General features: G+C 42.6%; 1 protein-coding gene across 2 annotated transcripts in view; it reads left to right on the top strand.

The window, feature by feature from the left end:
- The first annotated feature begins 514 nt into the window (after positions 1 to 514).
- PIP5K1B (phosphatidylinositol-4-phosphate 5-kinase type 1 beta) overlaps positions 515 to 25,379 on the top strand; it is a 130,908-nt gene continuing 106,043 nt past the window's right edge. For both annotated transcript variants that reach the window (XM_068422569.1, XM_068422568.1), the window contains exon 1: positions 515 to 599. The gene's annotated coding sequence lies outside the window, so the exon portion shown is untranslated. The remainder of the gene's footprint in view (positions 600 to 25,379) is intronic.

Raw genomic sequence — 25,379 nt, 5'->3', positions numbered from 1 at the left:
CCTCCTGCCAAAAACGGGCTATCAGGTGCTGTCACACTTCAGGTTGCCACCACGGCCTTGGACATCAAAGCAGCACCCAGCCCTTCATGAGCACTTGCAGCCGTGTCTCCTGGGGACCCGGGAGCCCCAACCACCAGCCGCTCACGCTCCCTGGGCCTCCACGGTGCCCCAAACAACCTCCTGCGCCCAGAGCGCCAGCAAGCACACGGCAAGAGGCGGCAAACGACGAGGGGAGGCAGCCATGGCCGGGAGGACGCCGGCCGACAGGCGGGGCGGGGAGGACACGCAGGGTACACGCAGGGAGCGCCCCGCGCAGCCCAGCCGCCCCGGCCCCCGGGGCGCGTGGGAGGAGCCGCCCGCGGGCGGGGCCTGGGCCGCAGCCCGCCGTTCCGCGCCGCGCCGCGCCGCCTCGCCTCACGCCGCCACACACCGGCGCTGGAGGTGAGGGAGCCGCGGCGTTGCTGTGCGGGCGGTAGCCTGGTTCTCCGCTCCGGCCTCGGGGGGCTCGGCGGGGCGCCGGAGTCGGGGAGGAGGCCTCCCGGGAAGTGGGGGGCGCCTCGCTGGAGGCCCTCACAGGCTGGCCGCGGGCGGGTACCTCCGTACGTGCAGTGCCTCTGTTTTGCCGTGCCTTGTTTATTCCCCCGGGGGGGTGGGCGGTGTCGCCGCGGGGCGTGGGGTGCTTCGGCACGTGCTGTCCGGTTTTTCGCTGGTTTTATGTTTAGGGCTGTTTAGTGTCCCCACGGGAGCAGGTCTGAGCGGGGAGCCGGGCGGCGTGGGGCTGGGGCCTGAGCGCTGGGGAGTCGGGGGGGGGCGGTGGGCGCCCTGCGCTGGGCTGGGGCAGGTGCTGAGCTGGGCCGGACGCGGCTGGTCCCGGTCCCCGCGGGGTAGCCCCGCCTGCACCCGGGGCCGTGCCGGCTGCGGCCTGAAGGACTGGCAGAAAACGGGTCTCATTTCTGGGCTTCTTGTGTTTGTTTGTTTTGGGGAGATTTTTCCGTTAACTTCTACGGACTTTTAAGTCTTTCAATTGTGGGATTGTAGCTTTTTAAGGGAAAAAACCCAAACAAGAGCGTGTGAGGGGATTGTGAGGGGTAGGTTCCCGCGTGCCTTAGGCGCTGGCTATGCCAGGATTAAACTCCGCTGCGGCGGGACGGGCGCGTTCAGGTGCGCGGAGCCCGTCACCGTGGAGGTCCGGCGGGGCGGCACAGGGCGACTCCTCGCTGCTGCTGCCTCTGGGAGAGCTGGGGTGGGCTGGGACGCTTCTGTCCAAGATGCTGATTTTGCTGAATAGCGTCCGGAAGCAGGAAACTTTACGTAGTAAATTTACCTCTGAGTACCGTAAAGTGGTTTTCCTAAAGTAGCAATGTTTACAATACGCTGCTTAGGTGATCAGAGGTTGGTTTTGGTGTGTGTGTCCACCGCGCATTGCTTTTTAACGCTGCGTCTTTAAAACGGAGCTGTGGTACGTGCTGTTGCTTTAGGAAAACTTTGTGCGGATGTTATCTTAGCTCTCCCCAGGGAAATGTAAATATACTTGTTTCATGTTGCTTCTAAAAGGATATTGCTTAAGGTGAAGAAACAGTGGGTTTGTTCCTTATAGTTTGTTAGAGAGTTATGTGTTTATGTCAATGTTCTGAGCTAACATTTGGGTAGTGTAAAGTGGAGGAGGGCTCAGATCAAAATTTAAACCACAGAAACTCTTCTTAAAAGGAACCTAACGTAAGGAGCGTTGGCAGTTTGGAAATTAGTGAATGCATATTGTAGCACCCACTGGGTTTTTTATGTCTCAATGTAAATTTTTAGGATGTTTATCCCATGGTTTACTATGGTAGAGATGCTTTTTAATAAAGTTCATTAAATGGTCTCTCAGATGTCTTCAAAGCAGAGAATACGTAGTCTGATGAATGCCTAATGTAGTTGTTACTCTCTTTATGTTTTAGGTAAAACATAAATAATTCTTAATTTGTCACATTTCTTTCTCCACCCAGATACTTTCTCCTGTCCTTAATATACTTTTTTGCCTTGTAGCCATCTCAAAATTGAGTCACGACAACGAAAATTGAATGCAAATATTTAAATCTGTTTTGTTTTTAAAAGTCAGTTTCTTGAAATTAATATATTGAGGGAAAAATAAAACATGATTTTAAAAATGTTCCTCTTCACTCTTTTCATTTTACTGTATTTCATCTCTTTCCTGGATTCTTCCCCTCCCCCAAGTAGATAAGGAGTGGAAAATCATATTCTAAGTTTAGGAATCGATCTTTAAACAATTAAAAACAGCAGGAAGTTTCTTTCATTGAGTTTAGCTGGTGCTAGTTTAGGGCTGTTTATAATCTTTAGTTATGTATTTAGGTCTTCTTGATATCAGGAGAATTGAAACATGTGCCTAAAAATAAGCATATGATTACATGGTTTGCCGTGATAGTGTGTGTTTGTGGAATGGCATTGTTTATTTTTCAGTTTTGTTTCTTTTCTAGCCTGTAGGTGGCTAAGGGGTTTCTTTTTTTTTTTTACTTTTGATACCAGCAGAATGGGCTAGAAACTAAAAAAATACTTCCTCTGTGGCTCCCATAATGTGGTCCATATAATGTTGAAAACGTGCTTACTGATTCTTGCAGCTCTGTGTGTACAGTGTCTACTCCCTGTGTAACCAAGGCACTCTAAGTGTTGGCTTTTTGTCTACTTTAGGATAGAAGCTGGCAACAGCCGTTCCCTGGGACCTGGGCAGCTGTAAGGCACTGCCTGCCTTTCTCCTCACAGCTCGCATTTGCTTTTAAGGGGAGATAAGAGCTGGCACAGCTTCTGTGCAGTTTTCGGTGCCCTGCAGGATACAGTGCTGTGCTAACAGTTGCTGAGAGCCTGCCTAAGCATTTGTCTTACACAATGATTGCAGAATGTATACTTGTTGGTGTTGCAATGTGGTTACTTTGGTTACTGCTGATAATTATATGGTGCTATAGTTGAAATTTATATATTCTGGAAGCTGAAAAGCAATTCACTAATCAGGCGAAATAAAATGTGCACTTAGCAGCATATAGATGAGCAGTTTGGTATATGTTGTAACATTCAAAACCCTGTATTGCTTAGAAATCTATAGCAAACTCTGCACAAGTTAAATGCAATTAAATGCTTTTCTGAATGCAGTCTTACTGACAGTGCTAGGCAGGGACTGGGAAGAGGGTCCTTGTGCCTTTCCTGCCATCCAGTGTTAGGTACAGCTTGGACCATTCTTCTTCTAGGTGCAATTTGTGTTTGAATCCATTTTCTACTATACCTGCTTGTTGTGGACCCACACCACTGATACTCTTAAATTTATTTTCCCAAAATAGATCAAGTGTCTGATTTGTCATCGCACATTCCTGCTGTGGTTATGAGGTCATGCGTCTTGTCTTATTATTCACGTTTGTACAGTCCAGAGAGAGCTTTTTCTCCTTCTGTGTGAGGAAGAAACTTCAAGTCCTCCATCAGTGATCTGGAAATCCCATCTTTCACCTTCCCCCTTCATTCTCCAGCTGTAAACTAGAAAACCGTATCAGGCTGTTGCAAGGTACGATATCTACCATTTTACTGTTATTTCCTTCTTGCTGTAAAACTAGCTGTCCTGGTTTGGCCCAAACCAGGCCAATTAGTCTTAGAGAAACCAAGGTCACTGCTAAATTCCTCACTGCTTATGAGTGAAGAGCCGAAGGGGGCTCGCACCTGCAGGGAGGAGCGGACAGGGCAGGTGACCCAAGATTGACCAACGAGGTATTCCATCCCATACACGTCATTCTCACTTTCCTATTTATCACTAACCCACTGCCTCCTGGAGGTGGGGCCCAGGAGGGAGGGGCCCTCCTGTCTCCCACTGATTGGTACCAGCTTTGCCAATTCTCCAGTTAAAAGCCTGCAGGTGTGATGGCAGGGAGAGCTACTGCATTTTCCCCTCTGCCTGTGCTGGGGCAGCAACTCTGCCTGAGGAGGATTTCCAAGCTCTCAGTCTTGGCTTTGTATATATTTGTATATATTTGATTATTTCTATTATTATTCTTATTATACTCTTTTTTTTTCATTATTATAGTTTATTAAAACTGTTTTAACTTTCCAACCCATAAGTCTCTCTCCCTTTTCCCTTTCCCTTTCCCTTAGGGGGGGAAGAGGGTTAACAGAGAGCATCTGCCACCTGGTTAATAGCCAGCCCAGCTTTAAACCGTGACACTAGCTATTTTATTTGTGATCGGCAAAGTAGTGGGAAGTTGTAGGTGCTGCAAGTGCCTTGTATGTTTCCACCGTTGTCCAGATGTGCTTGTGTCTTATATTTTGAAATATGAGATTTTTAAAAACTAAAAGTAGTCGTAAGCTAGCGTTATTTTCTTCAGTATGTCACGGCTGTGATCTACATCATACTCAAGAAGTCAGTTACTTGTAAAACTTTGTGTGGTGCTGTGTACATGCGGAGTCATAGGGCATTCCTGTATAGTAAAGGAGGTGCTGGACAATGGCCATTTTATTGACTGCGCTCATTTTTATTGCTAGGTCTTTTAGCTCGAGATTCATGTCATGTGTGACTGCATGCCACGCAGGCAACCCCCTGTGTTTGGTACCCTTTGTTTTTTATGTGATCCTTGTTATTACAGTATTTCAAATTCTATAGATAGTGATACACCTTTTAAAATGTCTCTTCGAGGCCAGGGAACACTTATATTGTACACCCTGGAGCTGAAACACGGAGGCTGAAAGATGCATCCAGTGATGTGCAGGAAATGTGCGTCTGCAGGTCACGGCCCAGTGTTAAGAAGATGATTTTTATTCTCTCTTAATGGAGACCAGTTCACTGTGAATCATAAAACTCATGCTATGAAAAAATTACGAAGGATCTGGAATCAGGTTCCGCTTGGCTCATTTTTCCTCTGTACAAACTTACCGAGTTGCAGTTTTCTGGCACGTGAAAGCATAAATTGGAAAGCCTATCTTGGCATCCTTTGACTAGAGCTACTAGTTTCTGATCAGATTATATTAAGTATAATGGCCACAAATACAAAGATGGTTCAATTACAGTAATACTTAAAAAATTGAATACCATTCAATAGTAGAAATATTGCTGTAATTTACAAATGCAGATATTAAATCTTGTTCACAACTCCAGAAACATAGCTGTGCCATTTGAACTGAAGGAAACCGCTAGCGTTTTAAGTTTACAGCTTGATGAGCAGTGCAGTTTAATGGGATGTTGCCTTCAGCACCAAAGCTGACTTAAAAATACTACAACTATTATGGCAGTTTGCCACTTTTTTGACTGTGGTTGCACAACTATTGGTGAGGCTTTGTCATAATATCGGATCACTGAACTGATCTGGGTTAAAAATAACTTTTCAAGAACAAAAGAAATCGGTGTGGAGGGCAGCTGTTTTTCAACTGACCCTTATTTAACTGGTGCAATTTGCTAGTATGACCGTTTGTGGGGCTGTACTGTGGGGGTGCGTAAATGGCGGTGGAGAGGCAGAAGCGAAGTTGAATTGGTAGAGTGAGACCTGATAGCGTCTTTTGCTTGTGAGAAAATAGTATGTGAGATTGCTGTCGGCAATCCTGTAGTCTAGTCGAGAGAGAGAAACTTGTTGCTTGGTTGCAACATCTGTTGCCCCCACCACATCCCCAGTCCGTATCATAGTCTAAATTTCATTTTCTGTGCCCATCAGGGCTTTTTCTTGTGTTGAAGCGAGCTATAGTGGAGCAAAGCCCGTGGGCAGACCTGTGTCTGCAAAGGGAGTGAATGGGACGGATTCTCCTTGGGCTGTTTTGTACCCAGAAATTTTCCTTCCTCTCTATATGGGAAAGCAATTTGGTTTTTGCTCCTGCTGAGTTTGTTTTCATGAGAAGTTCTTGGCCTGGGTACCAATGTGAGTCAGCTAACCGCCAGAGGATACATCCATGCAGCTAAATGATAGCTTAATTGTAGCAGAGGTGTGCCTGTCACTCTCCAGGTCTCAGCATAGCTAGTCCCAGTGGCAGCAGCTGGGGCAGCAAGGAGGTACCAAGGGTGGCAAGCTGATGGGAGCTCCAGGTTTGTACTGGGGCTTGAAGCCTGTACTGGGTTCTGTCCTGCATTAGTTTGCTGCTTTTGCTGACAGGTGTGTGTAGAGAGGTTTCCTAGTGTTGGAATGGCACTCCCATTTAGTTACGTGAACTCTTGCGGAGTCTCCTGCCATTAGCCACAAGACCATGAGAGCCGATAAGCTTTCACTTTTGGATTTGTTACAAACTGTTTTTTCCTCCCCAAATCTAAGGTTGATTTTTTTTCAGTTCATGAAGAGGATTAACTGCATGAGATAGCATGTCTCAAACTGTGGTTTCCTCATTACTGAAGATTTTTGAGGCAACAGTAGGGTCACAGGCTGTGTGTCATATGTTTTAAATTTTTTTTTGGTTTACTAAAGGTTTCTGCTGGTCTCTGAGTTACTTGCAGGACAGTTTGTAATCTGTTGGCTTACAAAATCTGGGAAGTGTGTTTTCTTTGTTTGCTTTTTTTTTCCCCCAGCAAACTCAATTGTTGGTAAACCATCGTAAGCACTCAAGATCCAGAGAAACAGGGAGCAGCCAAGTTTTTATGTGGGTAACATAAAAATCCATTGCAGCCACCACTGCTGCCTATCTCCAATTAGAAGATTAATGGAAATATTTCTTTTGGGTCAAGATAGCAATCTTCATAGTTATGTACCTTTCCTAACCCAAGCTGTAAAGTTGTAGGATTATTAAAAAGGAGTTTAGAAATTCATGGGCTTCCTGTTACAGCTGTTTATGGAAATCTTCAGAGAGTGAGTGAACTAAATGGAAAGATTCTGGGATTCCCTGGATGCCAGTAAGGAAACTTTCTGCCTTGAAAGGTTGTGCAGATATTCTTTCCCTTTGTACCTAATTAAAGTCTCGGTTTTAATGTCATGAGTCAAGGCTTTTTGCCTGAAATTAATGCAACATTTGTATGAGATCACGCTCAGGTTTACAGTGTGGTAGTCAGCACTACACAGCTTGTTGGTGCTTTCTCCTCAGTAGGAAGGTGTGCGTGTGCAGTGGTGTGCAGTTGGCTTGTCTGCCGATCATATAGAGAAAAGTAGGACAGTGACTTTTTTTTTAACCTGTGGAAAAGATCCAGAAGCATCTCAGGTGAGAACAGTGAACTTTATTTTCAGTAGTGCTATTTGAGTTAAGTTTTTTGGATCACTTTATTATTTAAAGCTACTTCAGTGTCAAGTTTGACATTCAGAGCTCCAGTAAGGGATGTGTCAGTTGTGTCACGGGCCATTGTCTTTAGGGTGTGCTTCTCTTGTTCTAATGTCTTACAGATTTGAGAGGGCTTGTGTACTGATTTGTATGAATATACAAATATTTTTGTATGCATGATTCTAAAAAAATATTGCTAAGGCAATAAATAATCCTGTTCAGACTTTTTTCTCCAGTGTGTCTGCTGATCATATTAGGAGAGGTTTATCTCGGGAGAGAGGGGTGAAAATTTACTTTCTTGGCCGATGGAGCAGTTGCCATGCAGTGTAGTCTTTTGGCATATGAGTCAGGGTAAAGATTACTGTGCCTTTACCCTCTTCATAGTGCAAAGCATAATTGGCAGATCCACACCTGCAAGTGCTGATTAGAATCTCCTCCATTTTCCTTTGTGGTAAGTTTTATGTGAGTCTGTTCAGAGAGCAAAGGGGGTGGTCCTGATCTGTGTAGTGTGGAGATTGCCTCTTACCCAGCCCACCCAGCTCCTGGTCACCAGGCTTCAGAGACATAAAGCAATATTACTGTGGCTCTGAGTGGTCTTGTATAAGACCCCTCAAGAGCTCTGGATAAATGGTCTGGAAAGAAAAAGGTACGTGTGGCTTACCTTGCATGGAGGAGCACACCCTTAAGTCAAACTTGAGAACCCAGCTTCTGCCAAAACCGGTGTTTTTGCTTGATTTCGAGTGATGTGGAAGTCAGTATGGATAATTGTGTAAGGTACATAGCAGTGCATGAAGGCAGGCTCACACAGAAGCCTTTGAGGGACTGGTACTTTAGTTATTTATTCCCCACTCAATCTTGCACATACTTTGAGGAAAAGAGACTTTAAGATTCAGAGTGGTAGTGGAAGGTCTCCTGGGATGGAAGAGAGATGTCCCACCAAGTTCAGTCACTTTGTTCAACATGGAAACAAGGGAAGTATTATGAAGAGGTTTTTAGCTAGGAAACAGAAAACCTTTTCATGGGAGTCCACAGCTTCTGGGTTTGTTTTTAATACAAACATGGTGATGTAACAAGTCATCTCATTAAATAATAATACTTGTACATTTCATGTTATGAGGTTTTGTTTACACTATAAACCTTTTGCCAGCTATTCACAGATCACTATCGTAGGACACTAAAGTACTGCAAATGGAAAGAACATTATTATGCATTTCTGGGTTGCAATAGAAATGTAAATTGGAACCTTGCTTTGCTTCGGGGCTTTGCGGATCTTTACACTAGAAATAGTGTGAAACTACTGGGAATGTGAATGAGTAAGGATCATAGTCTTTCATGATCACTTTTTCTCTGGTTGTTAGACTTCTGCTGAAATGTGTGTTGGTGATCCCATACGGAAGATGTAGTGCTGCTGGCACTGCTTTAATCTTCAGTCATGTAGATATGGTGATTCTAAGCATATGCAGAAAGCAGAGATTACCTTGTCAAAGAGGCAGTTTGACATCTGATTTCTAGGCAGAAAACACATAGAATAATATTGCTTGGTGTTGCAAATAATGGAATTCAAGTATGAGATTCTAAAAGTACCTAACGTTAAAACACAAATACCTGTGTAATTTTAAGATACCTTTTAAAATTCTGTTGTAACTAGACGAAACAAGGAATTTAGGAAAAGTTTTTGATACTGATTCTGAGAAGGAAGAGTTTCAGACCTCTTCAATAAAATAATCCGTAGTAATTCAGAAGTAATTCTTAAATGGCAATGTGAGTGGCAAATTGCTTTTGTTTCATTTATGTAGGAATACCTACTAAAATGTTCACTGTTAAATTAACGTTTCATTTGTTTTAAATATGGTTTTTCAGAGCCAGGACTAATGAATGAGTAGCTTATAACTATAAGTATTTAGGTTAAGATCATTCATGTACTGTTTCACATCTGAAATGTGTTCTTAAGGATGTTTTATTCAAAGTCTTACACTTCAGCGTTTGAAAAAAGAAACTCCAACAGTAAGATAGGCATCCTACTTGTTAGCCCTCAGACCTTTAATTAAGTCTAGGAGTACTGTAAACTTGTCATCTTTGCTTAGTCCCAAGCTCTCTCTCTGGAATTATGTAGAATATGGGCAACTAATTTTGACCTGTCTGTGGAGAAATATTTTAGTTATCTGCATATGTTAAACAGCAGATTCGGTGGTGCACTGTGGTGTTCTCATGCAAAATAACCAAGAAACACAGAAGTGCCTGTCTAGACTGGCTGTTTTGTAGGGCTGTCCCATGCCTTTGTTTAGGGTTTACAAGGCTGCTTCTCTTCTTTTAGATTACTATCGTGCCAGGGAACATACCAGGTTTTGTTGTGTGTTGGTGTATACCTAGGTGTGACTTTTGTCATGTGCTTTGCATACACTTACATTGGAGTCTGAAGTTGATGCAGACAGACCCCACCTAGGTCTGTCTGTGTTATTTGACTAGCTGTTGGTAGCAAAGAGCAAAACCGGGGGTTTTGAGCAGTGAACGAATACTTTTGAGTCACCTACTGCCTATACAGTCTGCAATGAAGGCAGCGTTTCCCTCGTTTATGTCTCCTGACCACAGCAGATTACGTTATTATGTGAGCACAGGCCTTCCTTTGTGCTGTAGTTGGCCAAGAGTGAGCATACAAAGCTGCAGTATAAAAGAAGAAACACATTTGAACCACTCTTCAGAGTTACTGGTTCTCAAATTGGGATTATTGCCTTCTGTTAGCAGCTGAACTGGTGGATTAACTTCCTATTTCCAATAGCAATCCAATAAGTTATTAAACTAATTATTCCATTGCTAATTAGTACTCTCACTTTCTTCCTTTTCTGTATAGGATTGGTTGTAAAGGAGTGTCTGTAACATGCACTTGTCTTAATTTTAAAAGATACTGTGCTTACTGTGGGAAGGCTGATTGTGTTGTAAGGTGAATGTACCTTGCAACACCAAGAAAGGAAAGTGTTATCTGTGTGTTTCAGCAGTGTACATTAACAGTATCTTCTTACTATATGAATAGTTAGAAACGTCGTTTAGACAGGAAAGAAGAGCCATGATCTGTTCTGTCTCTGGGGGCTCCAGTTTCTAGAATTAACTGTATTTCTTTGGAATCTGAACAATGTTGTACTAAAGCCCAAACAGAGCATGCCTTGCATATCACTGACCTCTGAGTTTATTTTGACAAGTCTTTTCAACATTTGACCCTAACCATCTTCTTTCTGCTTCATGTGCTTTATGTCACAGAGGTGACAGGAACTGTACAGGGTAGAAAATACATCTGAAGATTGAGATGTCAAGCTGACTGTCAGAGAGCAAGTACCCTCTTTACCTTAGTTTCTCCAGAGGAAAAGTTGTATAAGGATCCCTGCAGTAGTTGTGTACCTCAGAGCTCATCTTAGAACCAGCTCAAGAAAGATCACTGTAGTTTTAAGTGCATTTGTGATCAGACTGTCCTTCAGTGCAGCCCCAAAGCAGTTGTGCATCATAGGAGTATCCTTCCTCATGTTTTTGGTGCTTGAATTTATTTACCTGTGATGTAAGAATGATAATTTTTAACAGCTGTTTGACCTTGTGTAGACATCAGTCATTAACTAGTAAGCAGCCATGAACATCTGCACAATTACTAAGTGCAGTTACCTTTAGCACTTGCCTTGTCTCCTCCCAGATTGTGCATACACATTGCAGAGACTACCTGTCATTCAGAATCGCCCTTTGTATCTCGCCACTTGAATCGTGGTTCCAAGTTTGGTCTGAAGCGACAATTTGCGACCACAGAATGGTGAAACCTAATCAAGACCCTTTTGTGTGGTCCAACTGTTTGTATTGCCTTTGTTAGTTTGCTGCACAGGCTTTTCATCCATGTATTTTTCTTTCCCCCTGTCCTCAGGCAGGCTAGCAAAACACTGGAGTGGTTTATTTCAGAAATATACGCTGCAGTAATTATGGTAAAATCTCTTTAAAACTTTTTCCATGTATGGCATTGTAGCAGCTCTTACTTGACCTGAATCTTACCTATTTATGACTGCATCCCTGTGCCAGGCTGACATTGTGATCAGAGAGGCCTTGGAAGTCAGTGTCAAGCAGTTCATAGCCCTTTGTAAAATTCAAGGGGATTTCCCCTTGATTGGGAGGGGCTCGAGGAAGAGCTTAAATCTAAAATCATCATGTTCAGTTTATTTTAATCTGAAATTATCTGGTCTATTGATATGTTGTTCATACAGATATTATAGAACTTTGAGTTGAATTTATGCAGCTAACAAATATGATCGGAAATTCCCTCAGTCTTCTAATTTACTTGTCCATGCAAGCCTTATTTCTTTAATGTCCAGTCGTTTTTAATCTGTCTTTTTAATGTCAGGTATATGTCTGATTTAATCTGCAATATCAGGATAGCATCATTAGCTATAGCAAATGTGAAAGCAAACACAAGTACATTGGCTGTTTGGAATGGTTAAACTGGAGGTTAAAAAGCCAGTGGCTATTTCATCTGCCTTCAGTTGAAGCTAGATGTGTAATAACAGACTGTGTTAGGAAGTAATTTATAAGTTGTTTGCTTGGGTTTGGTTTTTTTTTTTTGGTCACAGCATGACATTAGTAGAAGAATTTTGCTTTGCTATACCCGGAAATGATGATAAAGTGCGTGATGAGAAGTGTGGCTCATAAAAGTAGAGCTAAAAACAAAAGATGCCTTAGGATATTTTTGTTGGCTACTGTTGAGCAATGTCTTGATTTTTATATAGACCTTCAAAGCAGAAATACTTTATCTTGAAACTTTAGGTCTAATTACAGAGATGGTAGGTTTCTTTCAGGATTTTAACTTGTTTGTTGAAAGGTAAACATTTTTCTCAGTGTTTGCAACACTAATATTGTGCTAAAGCATCACAAATTATATGAAAACTGCTGGAAACATACATGTTTTTATGAAGGAGTTTGAGGGGCCAAGTAAGTAGACATAGTGAAAAATGAGGATTTTTCCATTGGCAATAATCTCTAGGGATGTGAGTGATAAACCTCTGACTGGAATTTAGTAGCTGCTTGGGTTAAAACTTCGTTGCAGTAGCAACCACATTAGGTATTTTGATGTTTGCTTGCAGTGCTCATTTAGTACTGTTTATCTTATGTTTTTATGAAGAATACATTTGAACCATTGGGGACTATTCCACTTAGAAGCAGCAAAGCTGAGGCTGAAAAGATTGGGAGCAAACAATTTTTGACTGTGCTGTTTTGGTGGTACTTCTGTTAATTGAAACGAAGCAGTTTTTGACTCTGTGGGACCTCAGAAATAGTCAGTATAAACATCGATTCTGTGAATTTGTTGCTTCTGCCTGTAAATGATATTTAGAAAGTGCTTTGCAAACTCTGAGAAATACTATATATCTACAAAGTGAGAATGGTAGTACGGCAGTAATATACTGGAGGGTGGGATTTGCAGGAGCACTGCCAAACTTGGAAGGGGGAACAATAAAATTCTTTGGTTTTCTTATCACGTCTATGAGGTTTGCTGGATACTGTGTCTTTGCCATTAAAATTAAATGTTAAGTTGCAAACACAAATTTTATAGAGCACACCTGATGCAACTTTGCAGTTTATTGAAGAATTAAAGCTAGCTGGTATATGGAAATGAGCAGTTTGGCAAGCTGCAGCTCATTCTTGTAACCTCGGTTCTCATTGTGTACACTTGTTGTATAAGGCACTGAGGGTGAAAACATTTCATGAAGGTCAGTATATAAGGCCTAGGCAAAATAAGTTTTTACTTGTTATTAAAAACTTGCACTTAGATTGTCAAGTTCAACTCAATACTCACAGCACAACAAGCTGTCACTTAAAACCTGGGATATGAGGAGAAAATCAGGGCTCACCCCGTGAGAGCTGTCGAGTCCCTGCAGTTTCTTCTGGCAGAAGTGAGGGATGCAAAGGTTCAGCCTTTTATATGAGAGGCTCTGAAGGACTAAACAAAAAAGTTTTAAGAGCTGTACCTTTAAGGGCTAACTGAAAAAAAAGAAATACAACATACTGAGTACATGAAAGGGTAATGTCTTACGATGAGGGCCGCTGTCCGTGTTGTGTGTTTCCTGTGGTTTGTCACTGTATCACGGAAGAGCGGTGCACTCTGCCTGTGACCTGTCTGTGTGCGTGGTAACTGAATGCAGGCTGTGAACCTACTTGTGCTGGAGGGTCTCTAAGAAACTTCAGCAGCACACAGAGTCGAATTTGTCACTGTGTAGCATATATGTTATTTAATGGACCTTGACAATGTTTTTCATGCCATATATTCTATTAGGTGACTTTTTGTGCCTATAAAGTATCGGAATGTATTCTACTCTACCATACGTGTTGTGTTGACCCACAGCATTGTATGCATGTAACTAAAAATCAGACCTGGCATTCACTGGATACTTAGCAAAGCCAGCAGTGATGTTGGGAAGTTGTAAGTTCATTCTTGATCCTTGCATCTGTTCATTTACATTATCTTCAAGAGAATGGGCATCTCTGCAGCAAAAGCAAATGTTTCGGTGAACTAAACCCTCAGATAGTGAACTATCATTTCAGATGTGTGCAAAGGCTGTTAAATGTAGAGAGAGAAAAATAATACCTTTTGTTCCAGTTTTAACTTTGTTGCACTGATAGCAGCTAACAAAGGCAAGTGACAACAGTAGCAAAAGCCAATTTGCAAGGAATATTACTCTAGGTAGCCTGGGAATGGTATGTGTGAGATTATTTTATCTCCACTACATTGCATTCTCCTGACTTAGCATCAAAGATGATTAATAAGGTCATCTTTAAAAGTCTGCATACATGGGCAAACTGTATCCCCAGCTATCTGTGTTTCACTGGGAAGAAAAATACCAATTCGTGCTCAGCCAGAATTGGATTGATTTGGATGTGGTCCATGAAACATGGTTGGCACTGCAGCTCCTGTACCTCCTGTTGACAACGAATTTTTTCTTTTTGTGCAGCAATACGGCCTAAGAATGCCAGTAATGCCTTTGATACTGTCTCCCACGGCATTCTCCTGGATGAGCTGGCAGCCCACGGCTTGGACAGGTGCATTCTTTGCTGGGTTAAGAACTGGCTGGATGGCTGGGCCCGGAGAGTGGTGGTGAACGGTACCGCATCCAGTTGGCATCCGGTCACTAGTGGTGTCCCCCAGGGCTCAGTACTGGGCCCAGTCCTGTTTAATATCTTTATTGATGATCTGGATGAGGGTATCGAGTGCACCCTCAGTAAATTCGCAGACGACACTAAGTTGAGTGGGAGTGTTGATCTGCCTGAGGGTAGGAAGGCTCTGCAGAGGGATCTGGACAGGTTAGACAGATGGGCCGAGACCAACGGCATGAGGTTCAACAAGAACAAGTGCCGGGTCCTACACTTTGGCCATAACAGCCCCATGCAGCGCTACAGGCTGGGGGACGAGTGGTTGGAAAGCGGCCCGGTGGAAAAGGACCTGGGGGTATTGGTGGACAGCTGGCTCAACATGAGCCAGCAATGTGCCCAGGTGGCCAAGAAGGCCAACAGCATCCTGGCGTGTATCGGGAATAGCACGGCCAGCAGGACTAGGGAAGCGATTATCCCCCTGTACTCAGCACTGGTGAGGCTGCACCTTGAATACTGTGTCCTGTTCTGGGCCCCTCACTTCAAGAAAGACATTGAGGTGCTGAAGCGAGTCCAGAGGAGGGCAACAAAGCTGCTGAAGGGTCTGGAGGGTATGTCCTATGAGGAGCAGCTGGGGGAACTGGTATTGTTTAACCTGGAGAAAAGGAGGCTGAGGGGAGACCTTATCGCTCTGTACAACTACCTGAAGGGAGGTCGTAGTGAAGTGGGAGTCAGCCTCTTCTCCCGGGCAACTAGCGATAGGACAAGAGGACATAGCCTCAAGCTGCATCAGGGCAGGTTCAGGTTAGACATTAGGAAAAATTTCTTCACAGAATGGGTTATTGGGCATTGGAATGGACTACCCAGGGAGGTGGTGAAATCACCATCCCTGGAGGTGTTTAAGAAAAGACTAGACATGGCACTTAGTGCCATGGTCTAGTTGATGCATTGGTGTTAGGTGGAAGGTTGGACTCGGTGATCCCAGAGATCTCTTCCTCGTAATCGACAGCAAGTTTGGCTAAAACGGACTTAAACAAATGTAATGCAAAGTAGCTTGTTTAGCTGCTATGATAAAGTTACAGAGATTTGAAAGCCAGGAGTCACTCAGATCTAATACTGTGTTGCAGTACCACACAATAAAATGGTAAATGATTTTTGAATACAGTGTAAAACTAAGTTAAAACTGATTCCTTTTTATGAAAAGTCACAGACTTCCAACATCAGCTATATATTGCAGAGGCGACCTGTTATTCACTTATTCATAATTCATATTATGCAATAATTTTAATAAATATGGTCAAATATTTGCTTTGATATTGTTTGTATTTCAGATACTGTAAAAACATATCTTTTCATATGTAAGAACATATTTTCATTGTGTAGTAAAAAAGTGTTGGTTTCCTAACATTTTAGATGCTGCTTTTCAGTAAAAATCTATCTTTTTTTAGTATGAAAGAGTTATATGGGAACAAATTACTTTCCCAGTTCACAGTTCTGATGTTACGTTCTGTTGAGGATATTTTGCAATTTGTCACTGCATGTTAGCAACAAATTGTTTGTATTTTATAACCCTTTATCTGTGTGTGTATATATATACAGTATACATTTATATAACATCTTAATAATATAACACAATTGTATAATATGTAATATATAATGTAGACAGTATATAAAGTATATATATATAAATTGTATATGCATGTGTAAAAACATTCTTCAGCTTACTTCCGAAGGGACTTTCTGGACTCAGGTAGGGTTTGCACTTTGTGTATTTCCTTTCAACCTAATATGCCTACCTATGGCTTAAATACTTGCTTTTACAAGATGAAAAGCATATGCTCTTTTCCTTTTTTTTCAAAAGTCTGCTCTAAATAGCAATATTCTTAGAATCAGGTTTGTTTCTAGTAAGATGGAAGTGATGACAGTAAGTTCGTGGGTACTTATGGTGTAGTTTTTTCTGTCTTAAATTGTATTATGGAGGGGGGAAAGGGCTGCTAAGGAGGTAATTAATTTCAAGCTGCATTTTCTTTGAAAATGTAGGAATGATTAAGCAGGCGTTTCCCACCCCCAGTCTTATTTTGGTCCGGTAAGAACTTGAACACATCTTGCATGATTTCATAGTTTTGAACGTGGAAACTTCACACAGTCCTTAGGCTATAGGTGTCTGTACTGTCACCCACATGGATGACTGTCTCTTGCTACTTGTCCCACTGCTAGAAGGATGTTTGATAAGGTGCACAGGGCCTCCTTGAAGTTGTAAGACGAGAGCTGCTTGTAAACAGTCAGCAAGTTGGAATTCTTACGTACTTCTTGTGCAACTTGGACACTGGAATTGAAAAATACTCTTTCAGGTCACACTGCTGAAGCATTAATAGAGCTTTCAGGTGTTCTTAGCTATCAAGCAAAGTGGACAAAGTTGTACCCCAGGTGCTTGCAAACAGTGATGTTTAAGCTTTGAGTTGCTTGGCCAAAAGAGTTTATGCTAGGGGAAAAAAGAATTAAAATAGAAGTGTTTCCCACGTCTCTTGCCAGCTAAGTGCAAGGAAGTGTAGTGTACCCCTTTATAACATCATGTGCAGAATTATGCTTCCTGCTATCTTTAGTCAGTGGCCAGGAGGATGTCTAGGAACCAAAACCCATAGTAACTTGTATGTCCTGCACCAAATCCAGCTTGCTTTACAATCCACAACTTTCTGAAGTGGTACAATTCTAGTTCATGAATTGGGAAGTATGGATACTGAGGGGATGGGTGCAAGGTGTTTACAGGGTCTTCTTGCCCCTCTCTGTCCTTCCAGGTGATATGCTTGCCTGTTGCTCTGCTGACTGGTCTGCAAATTGTATTGCCAGTAAGTTGGAGAAGACTGACAGTTTATCCTTGCCATCTATCTGTGAAGTTAGACCGTATGTCAGTTTAATGAAAAACTGAAGCAAACTGTAAGGATGGGGAATAACAAACGGGTTTATTTTCACTAAAGGCTGTTTTCGTCTCGCCTCTCTTCAACCCTCTCCCTCCTCTTCCAACCTCCAATGCAGACAGACTGCAAACAGGTATTTATCTGGTAATGTGTAGGATTCTGGTGGTGAGCAGTGACCAACAAAACTGGGAAAAAGAAAGATTCTTGTTCCTTCATGGTGTTTCAGGAAGCATGTTCAACTCCTGAAATCATTGGAATAAGTGCAGTTAAAGCTTCAAAATACACTGTTTTCATACAGGTTTGTAAGAAACTGAGCTGCTTTTGTCAGTTTAAATATGCCTCCTGTGTGCTTATTGCTGGCCTCTCTTGTAAAAAGTTATATACGTTAGTCCTGTCTGAACTTACAGCATACTGCAGATTTAGCCTCCAGGACCTTGTATTTTTTCGACTGTTCAGAACTGTTATTTCTTAACTCCAGGACTTTTTTTTGAGTCTGTGCTACAAGCAGCTTCAAAAACTATTTAAAATTATTTTTTGTTGAAAAAGTGTTTTCATGTGAAGCAGCTCCAGTTTTCTTAAGGTGTTTCCTTAAATACAGTTTATCAGAGATGAAGTGCCTGTTGTACAGTTGTGCACTCCTGGTAACTTGTGCAAATTGTTTGACAATAAAGAGTTTTAGCAGTGGCACATCTTTGAGGAGAGAGTATCGGATTGAGGATGGTGGATGAGAAGAACTTCCATTTTCTAGTCTGATGCAGGACCACCCTTTTTGTTTCTCTGGCTCTTCCGCACTGTAGCGGGATGCATCCATAAGTCACCTGCCTGCTCTTTATCTGGCAAGGTGATCTTCTGGAGTGATGGACCTACCTCTCCTGTCTTGTGTTTTTCTTCCTGTTTTCCTTAGTGTCTTGAGATTTGCATAATATACTTGTTTGAGATGACATTTACAGAGATCTCTGTAGACTGGCTCTTGTGTTAGATGTGAAATATGTTGGACTTTCGTTATTTGTGCCCTAAATTGGGGGAGAAGAGAGGCACTGTATGTATAAGAATAAATGCTAGTTTTATTTATGTATATGTAAATATATAATAGAAGTAGTTTTTACAAAGAATGATGAGGTCTGAATTTTGTCAGACTAGAAGACACTGAATTGATAATACTTTATTGTGTTCCTAATAACTAATGAAACAAAACAGAGATGTGCATTTACCAACAAAGTGATATATTATTATGGAGAGAAAAGTAACAGGAGCCTGTGGAAAGTTCACAACTTCAAAGTTGACATCTTTAGGCCTGATTCTCCCAGAACACTTCTAATCCTGTTAGTGCCCCTCTCCTCTTACCCCTTTTTGTGAACGTAAACATATTTTTGGTTCCATAAACATGCCGTAACCATCCCTTCTTCCTGACTGGAACAAAATTTTCAGCTGAATATTTTTATTACAGATCATTTGAAGTTATAAATGAATCTTAAATGAATCTAAATCTAAATGAATCTTAAAATCACCCTTCTAAGGGTGACTGATGACCTGTTCTCCGGAATATGCAGTTGCTTTGTTCAGAACTATGTTCAGATAAAATCAGACTGAGTATACATGTTTGCCAAAATGTGTTCTGAAATACAATCTGAGTGGCTTGATCTCTCTGGAAAGTACCAGGACATAGCAGCATTTCCTAAAATTTTAATTGCTGATGCTTATGCGCCATCAAATAGATGTTAGAAGCAAAGATATCAGTTGAACAGTGAAGCAGTCTTCAAGTACCTGTCTCACTTTTTTTGATTGATTTTAAGTTCATAACTATTACAAAATTCCTTGAAATGTATTGTACCCTGTATATACTGCAAGATTTTTCCACTTAGAAAGAAATAATGCATTAACATGCATTAGATCTTTTATGGACCATTAGCACTTAATATAAATAGACAAAACTTCTTCTGCAGCATTCACCTCAAACTCTGTAACCTGAAAGGTAGTGTACTGCCGTTTTCATTGCTAAAACTCATATCTTAAGAACTGATGATGCAGAAATGGATATCCAAAAAATCAGAATAAGAGGGAAAAACTGATAAGGCAATTGTTCTCAAACCTACCAGCAGAGTTAATAAATACACATATAGTGGGGGGGGGGGGGGGAAGGTTTCTGATATTATTTTCAAAGCCATTCTATATTATAGAAACGTTTACACAAGTCTGAAGGAGTGAAACCACAATTCTGCTAAAGTCCCAGTGCAGAACAGGGTGGTTAAATCAGCTGGCCTCTGATTTCAGTGATTCTGCGGTGTTCAGAATGTACTCTAATTTTGGCAGTCCAATTTCTTTCAAAGCGAAGTCAAAACAGGCAGTAGCAACAATAATGGTACTTTTAAAATACAGCTGATCCTTGCAGTAATGTGGCTTGTATATAATTTCCGTTTTTTGGAGGTGGGAATAAGGAAAGTGGCAGGAGTGTTATGACGTGCTTCTGCAAAGGAGATAAGGATGTCAGAGACTCTGTACTTCTATGATTAGGCATATCTTTTTGTCCTGTGGGCTCCAGGTTCCTGGCTATCTAACTAAAACACAGACTCTTTCCCATAAGAGACAGACCCATTTCTTATCTGAAGATGCAATTGTTGTTGGCATAGTATATGAGAATTTCTCATTAAAGGGATGTTTCACATGTAAGCCTGTCTTTATACATAAAACTAATAAAAGCATTCAAATAGTTTCCCTTTTAGACCACTCCGAACTGTGGAATTTCAGGAGGGGGTGGTTTCCTATTCATTGTTTCCTTAGGATTAGTTTTGCTGTTCCTATTCTATGTGGCTACTTCTGCAGCTGTTGCGGTAAAGGTGAGGTTTTTGTTCAGTTTGTGATATAGGTACTTCCACTTATTTTATTTTTTTTAAACAGGGCCTGGTTCTGTCTGTAAGTGGCTAAGTGTTGGAGTACTAAGCGTTGGAGTAATTTTACTAAGGCCATAGTGATGCAGGAAGTAAGGAAGACACATTTTTTCAGAAACAACATTGCTTCTCTTATTTTTGAGTCACCTCTTACGATACTTAAACTTGTTCCTAATTATTTTCACAGAATCACAGAATCACAGAATGTTAGGGATTGGAAGGGACCTCGAAAGATCATCTAGTCCAATCCCCCTGCCGGGGCAGGATTGCCTAGACCATATCACACAGGAACGCGTCCAGGCGGGTTTTGAATGTCTCCAGAGAAGGAGACTCCAAAACCTCTCTGGGCAGCCTGTTCCAGTGTTCAGTCACCCTCACCGTAAAGAAGTTTTTCCTCAAATTTAAGTGGAACCTCCTGTGTTCCAGCTTGCACCCATTGCCCCTTGTCCTGTCAAGGGGTGTCACTGAGAAGAGCCTGGCTCCATCCTCTTGACACTTGCCCTTTACATATTTATAAACATTAATGAGGTCACCCCTCAGTCTCGTCTTCTCTAAGCTAAAGAGATCCAGCTCCCTCAGCCTCTCCTCATAAGGGAGATGTTCCACTCCCTTAATCATCTTCGTGGCTCTGCGCTGGACTCTCTCTAGCAGTTCCCTGTCCTTCTTGAACTGAGGGGCCCAGAACTGGACACAATACTCCAGATGCGGCCTCACCAGGGCAGAGTAGAGGTGGAGGAGAACCTCTCTCGACCTGCTGACCACACCCCTTCTAATACACCCCAGGATGCCATTGGCCTTCTTGGCCACAAGGGCACACTGCTGGCTCATGGTCATCCTGTTGTCCACTAGGACCCCCAGGTCCCTTTCCCCTACGCTGGTCTCCAACAGCTCTGTCCCCAACTTGTACTGGTACATGGGGTTGTTCTTGCCCAGATGCAGGACTCTACACTTGCCCTTATTATATTTCATTAAATTTCTCCCCGCCCAACTCTCCAGCCTGTCCAGGTCTCTCTGAATGGCTGCGCAGCCTTCCGGTACATCAGCCACTCCTCCCAGTTTTGTGTCATCAGCGAACTTGCTGACAGCGCACTCTATTCCCTCATCCAACTCATTAATGAATATATTGAATAGAACTGGTCCCAGAACCGACCCTTGAGGGACTCCGCTAGACACAGGCCTCCGACTGGACTCTGTCCCACTGACCACTACTCTCTGGCTTCTTTCCTTCAGCCAGTTCACAATCCACCTCACTACCCGATCATCCAGACCACACTTCCTCAGTTTAGCTGCGAGGATGCTGTGGGAGACCGTGTCAAACGCTTTACTGAAATCGAGATAGACCACATCCGCAGCTTTACCATCATCTATCCACCGGGTAACATCCTCATAAAAGGCTATTAAGTTGGTTGAGCAAGACTTCCTGTTGGTGAAGCCATGCTGAGTGCCCCTAATGATCCCCCTATCCTTGATGTGCCTAGAGACAGCACCAAGAACAAGTTGCTCCATCACCTTTCCGGGGATGGAGGTGAGGCTGACCGGTCTATAGTTACCTGGGTCCTCCTTCTTGCCCTTTTTGAAGACTGGAGTGACATTCGCTTTCCTCCAGTCCTCAGGCACCTCTCCCATTGCCCACGACTTAGCAAAGATGATGGAGAGTGGCCTAGCAATGACTTCCGCCAGCTCCCTCAGCACCTGCGGGTGCATCCCATCAGGGCCCATGGATTTATGGACGTCCAGATTGCTTAATTGGTCCCTGACCCAGCCCTCATCAACCAAGACAGATTCCTCCTCTATCCTGACTTCTTCTGGGGCCACAGGGATCCGGGGCTCCTCAGGACAGCCTCCAACAGTATAGACAGAGGCAAAGAAGGCATTCAGTAACTCTGCCTTCTTTTTATCCTCTATCTCCAGGACCCCCACCTCATTCATCAGTGGGCCTACATTGCCTCTAGTGTTGGCTTTACCTGCAATGTATTTGAAGAAGCCCTTTCTGTTGTCCTTGACCTCTCTTGCAAGGTTTAATTCCAAGGAGGCCTTAGCTTTCCTAGTTGCCTCCCTACATCCTCTGACAACAGACTTATATTCCTCCCAAGTGGCCAGCCCCTCCTTCCATGATCTGTACACCCTCTTCTTCCACTTGAGTTTGCCCAGCAGTTCCCTGTTTAACCATGCAGGTCTCCTGGTACCCTTCCTTGACTTCCTACCTGTTGGGATGCTCTGATCTTGAGCTCGGAAGAAGCAGTCCTTGAATGCTAACCAACTATCTTGGGTCCCCTTACCTTCTAGTACCCTGTCCCATGGGATTTCCCCTAGCAATTGCTTGAAAAGGCCAAAGTTGGCCCTCCTGAAGTTCAGGGTTGTGATTCTGCTAGCTATTCTGTTCCTGCCACATGAGATCCTGAACTCTACCATCTCATGGTCACTACAACCAAGGCTGCCCTCAACCTTCACCTCTTCAACCAGACCCTCCTTGTTAGTGAGGATCAGATCCAGCAGCGCTCCTCTCCTAGTTGGCTCCTCCACCATTTGCATCAGAAAGTTATCATCAATGCACTGGAGGAACCTCCTGGACTGGGGATGGCTGGCTGAGTAGGCCTCCCAGCAAATATCAGGGTAGTTGAAATCCCCCATGACAACCAGGCCCTGTAATTGCGAGACTGCTCTCAGCTGCCTGTAGAAGGCCTCGTCACCCTCCTCATCCTGATCCGGTGGCCTGTAATAGACACCCACAACAGTATCACCCCTGCCAGCCTGCCCCTTAATTCGCACCCACAAACTCTCAACTCGCTCCTGATCCGCCCCTGGACAGAACTCAACACATTCGAGCTGCTCACTCACATAAAGAGCAACTCCACCACCTCTCCTTAGCGGCCTGTCTTTCCTGAACTGGACATAGCCATCCATGACCACATTCCAGTCATGCGAGGCATCCCACCAAGTCTCTGTAATTGCCACTAAATCATAGCCCCCCGACCGAACACGGATTTCTAACTCCTCCTGCTTATTCCCCATGCTGCGTGCATTGGTGTACAGGCATTTCAGGGAGCCAGCTGGGCACACCGGTTTCATCCCAGATTCACCCCCTGAATTCACCCCAGGGGGATGGGAGGCCTCCTGGTCTACCTCAACACTAGAGCGACTATAAGCAATGTGCAAAAAAAAACCCTGAATTGAGTGGATGTGCACCGTTCTCATTCACTTAGTCAGTCTTGGCATTATCATTGCACTTTTGCAAATATTACAGGCCCATGGAAATAATGATGCATGGTGCAAAGTGATAGGGGGAACCTATATTGGGAAAAGTGTGCAGTAGCATAAGTTAGAGCATACGAATGCAGTGGTGAAGCTTGCTCATACAGGATTGCACATACTGCAGCATACAGTCAAAATGACGTTGATCTAGTGAGCTGCAAAGGCGGTTCTTGGACTGGTATCTCAAATATAACGCTGATAAAGTGGTGTGTCCTGCAAAAAGCCTACTTGGAATGTATTTATGGACTAACTTCGTGTTCAAAAATATTAACAAATTTCATTTGACACACAATATTGGGGGTGGGGAGAGAAAATAATGCTGTATTTTTTCCCTTATCAAATATGTGTTTTCCTCTTAAGAATTGTATAACAACGAGCTGCAAAATGGGAAAAACAAATGTGTTTCAAGTTATCCTGAGAGCATTAGTATAGTTTAATTGTGGAATTTGGAGATTAAGATAGAAATTCCCTAGCAGGAGTGTGGATCAGTTGAAATGACAAGATAGTCCAGATGTTGAAGGGGAAATAGCACTCTGAAAAATCACCTTTTAACAATTTCAGTGAGCTCATGAAGTAACAGACCTGATGAATGACTTGTTTGTAGCTAGGGATTATGTCATCGTGTCCAGGATGAGGCACTGTGAGAAAAATTCCGGCTTCTGCATGGTGTCTCCTCTTCTGTGGGATGAAGAACAGAGGCTTGAAGCACTGCACATTGAGTGCTGTGCTTCATGTTGGGTCCTTGCAACAGACAGCATGTGACTGAGGTCTCTGCAAAAATACAAGAGGTGGGCTCCTTCTGTGGTTATAATAAAACTGCTATACTAAAATTCACACATGAATGCTATTTGTTGAAATTGTGACCCTGAGATGTAAAGGCAGGTAAATCACAATAGTAATGTCCTGTGTTTCTCTCTCAGGGCCTGTAGTTAAACTTGTATGTGACTTTGAAGAAAAATACTATGCATGCAACCTTTACATTCTCTGTTCTCTTTAATCTTTATTCTGTTTTGCATGGTGTAATGACAGAGGAAAAGAAAGGGTGGGTGAGTCCTAGATGGCCATGGTAAAGGCTCTTTTACCAAAAAACACATTGCAGAAGCAACTTCACTATTCTGAGCCTTTTCTGTTTTATTGTGATTGTGCTTCTCATCCCTGTGAGGCTAATTTTGGCCTCTGGTAACAGGTAGGAAAGGAGCTGAAAGGTGTCTTTATTCAGTTTGCAAGAACAGTATAACACGACTTTTGCAAAATAAGTATAGGTTCACATGGTGCTCCTTTGTCTGCTTCCCTTAGCTCAAAGGTTCATTTTGTAACCATCAAATTATCCCACACAGGATATGCAAGCAAAACCTCTTTTCTGCATGCAAATGTTACTTTCTGCTACAGAACATTGTGCACCTAGACTTCCAATTCTGTCTGTTTTGTTTGGTAAAACACCATTTGGAGTGTCATCACAAATGTGGACAGTAATGCAACCTTTGTTGCTTGGCAAGGTTTTAAAATAAGCTTTACCAGCATCTCCTACTAAAGATCAATACATTTGAAATAACTGTGTAGGAGGATGTTTCCCAATATTGACAACATGTACTGCAAAAAATAGAAGTGGTGTTTAATATCTTGCTGAATTCTTCGGTATATTTCTTTGCTTTTGTAAAGGTTTCATCTGATTATTAAGCTATAGAACTGAAGCGTTGTCTCCTTTTGCTCTGATTCTCTGGTACCAGAATTCTTTGTATGATTGCTTTTGTTTTAGGCAAAATTGTGCATATGGATAATAGTTTAGATTGATCCATCTGCAAATACTGGTGCACTTGATGTGTTCCTCACAGAGATGCTTCAAACTATGCAGTGGCTAAAAAATAACGTATATATGGTGGTTGGTTTGGATTTTTTTTTCTTAATTAAAGAAATGTTAGCAGAAAAGGGTATAAAGTGGTTGTCATCAAGCTAGTGATACTCAACTGCCTACTGAAAGAAGGAGGCTTGATAGTAGAGGTGTGAAGAGTTAATAAAAGACTCCAAACTTTGCAAG

This window comes from Nyctibius grandis, chromosome Z (assembly GCF_013368605.1).
Source record: "Nyctibius grandis isolate bNycGra1 chromosome Z, bNycGra1.pri, whole genome shotgun sequence".
Classification (NCBI taxonomy): domain Eukaryota; kingdom Metazoa; phylum Chordata; class Aves; order Nyctibiiformes; family Nyctibiidae; genus Nyctibius; species Nyctibius grandis.
The sequence above is the reverse complement of the archived record's forward strand: the minus strand, read 5'-3'. Positions and strand labels throughout refer to the sequence as shown.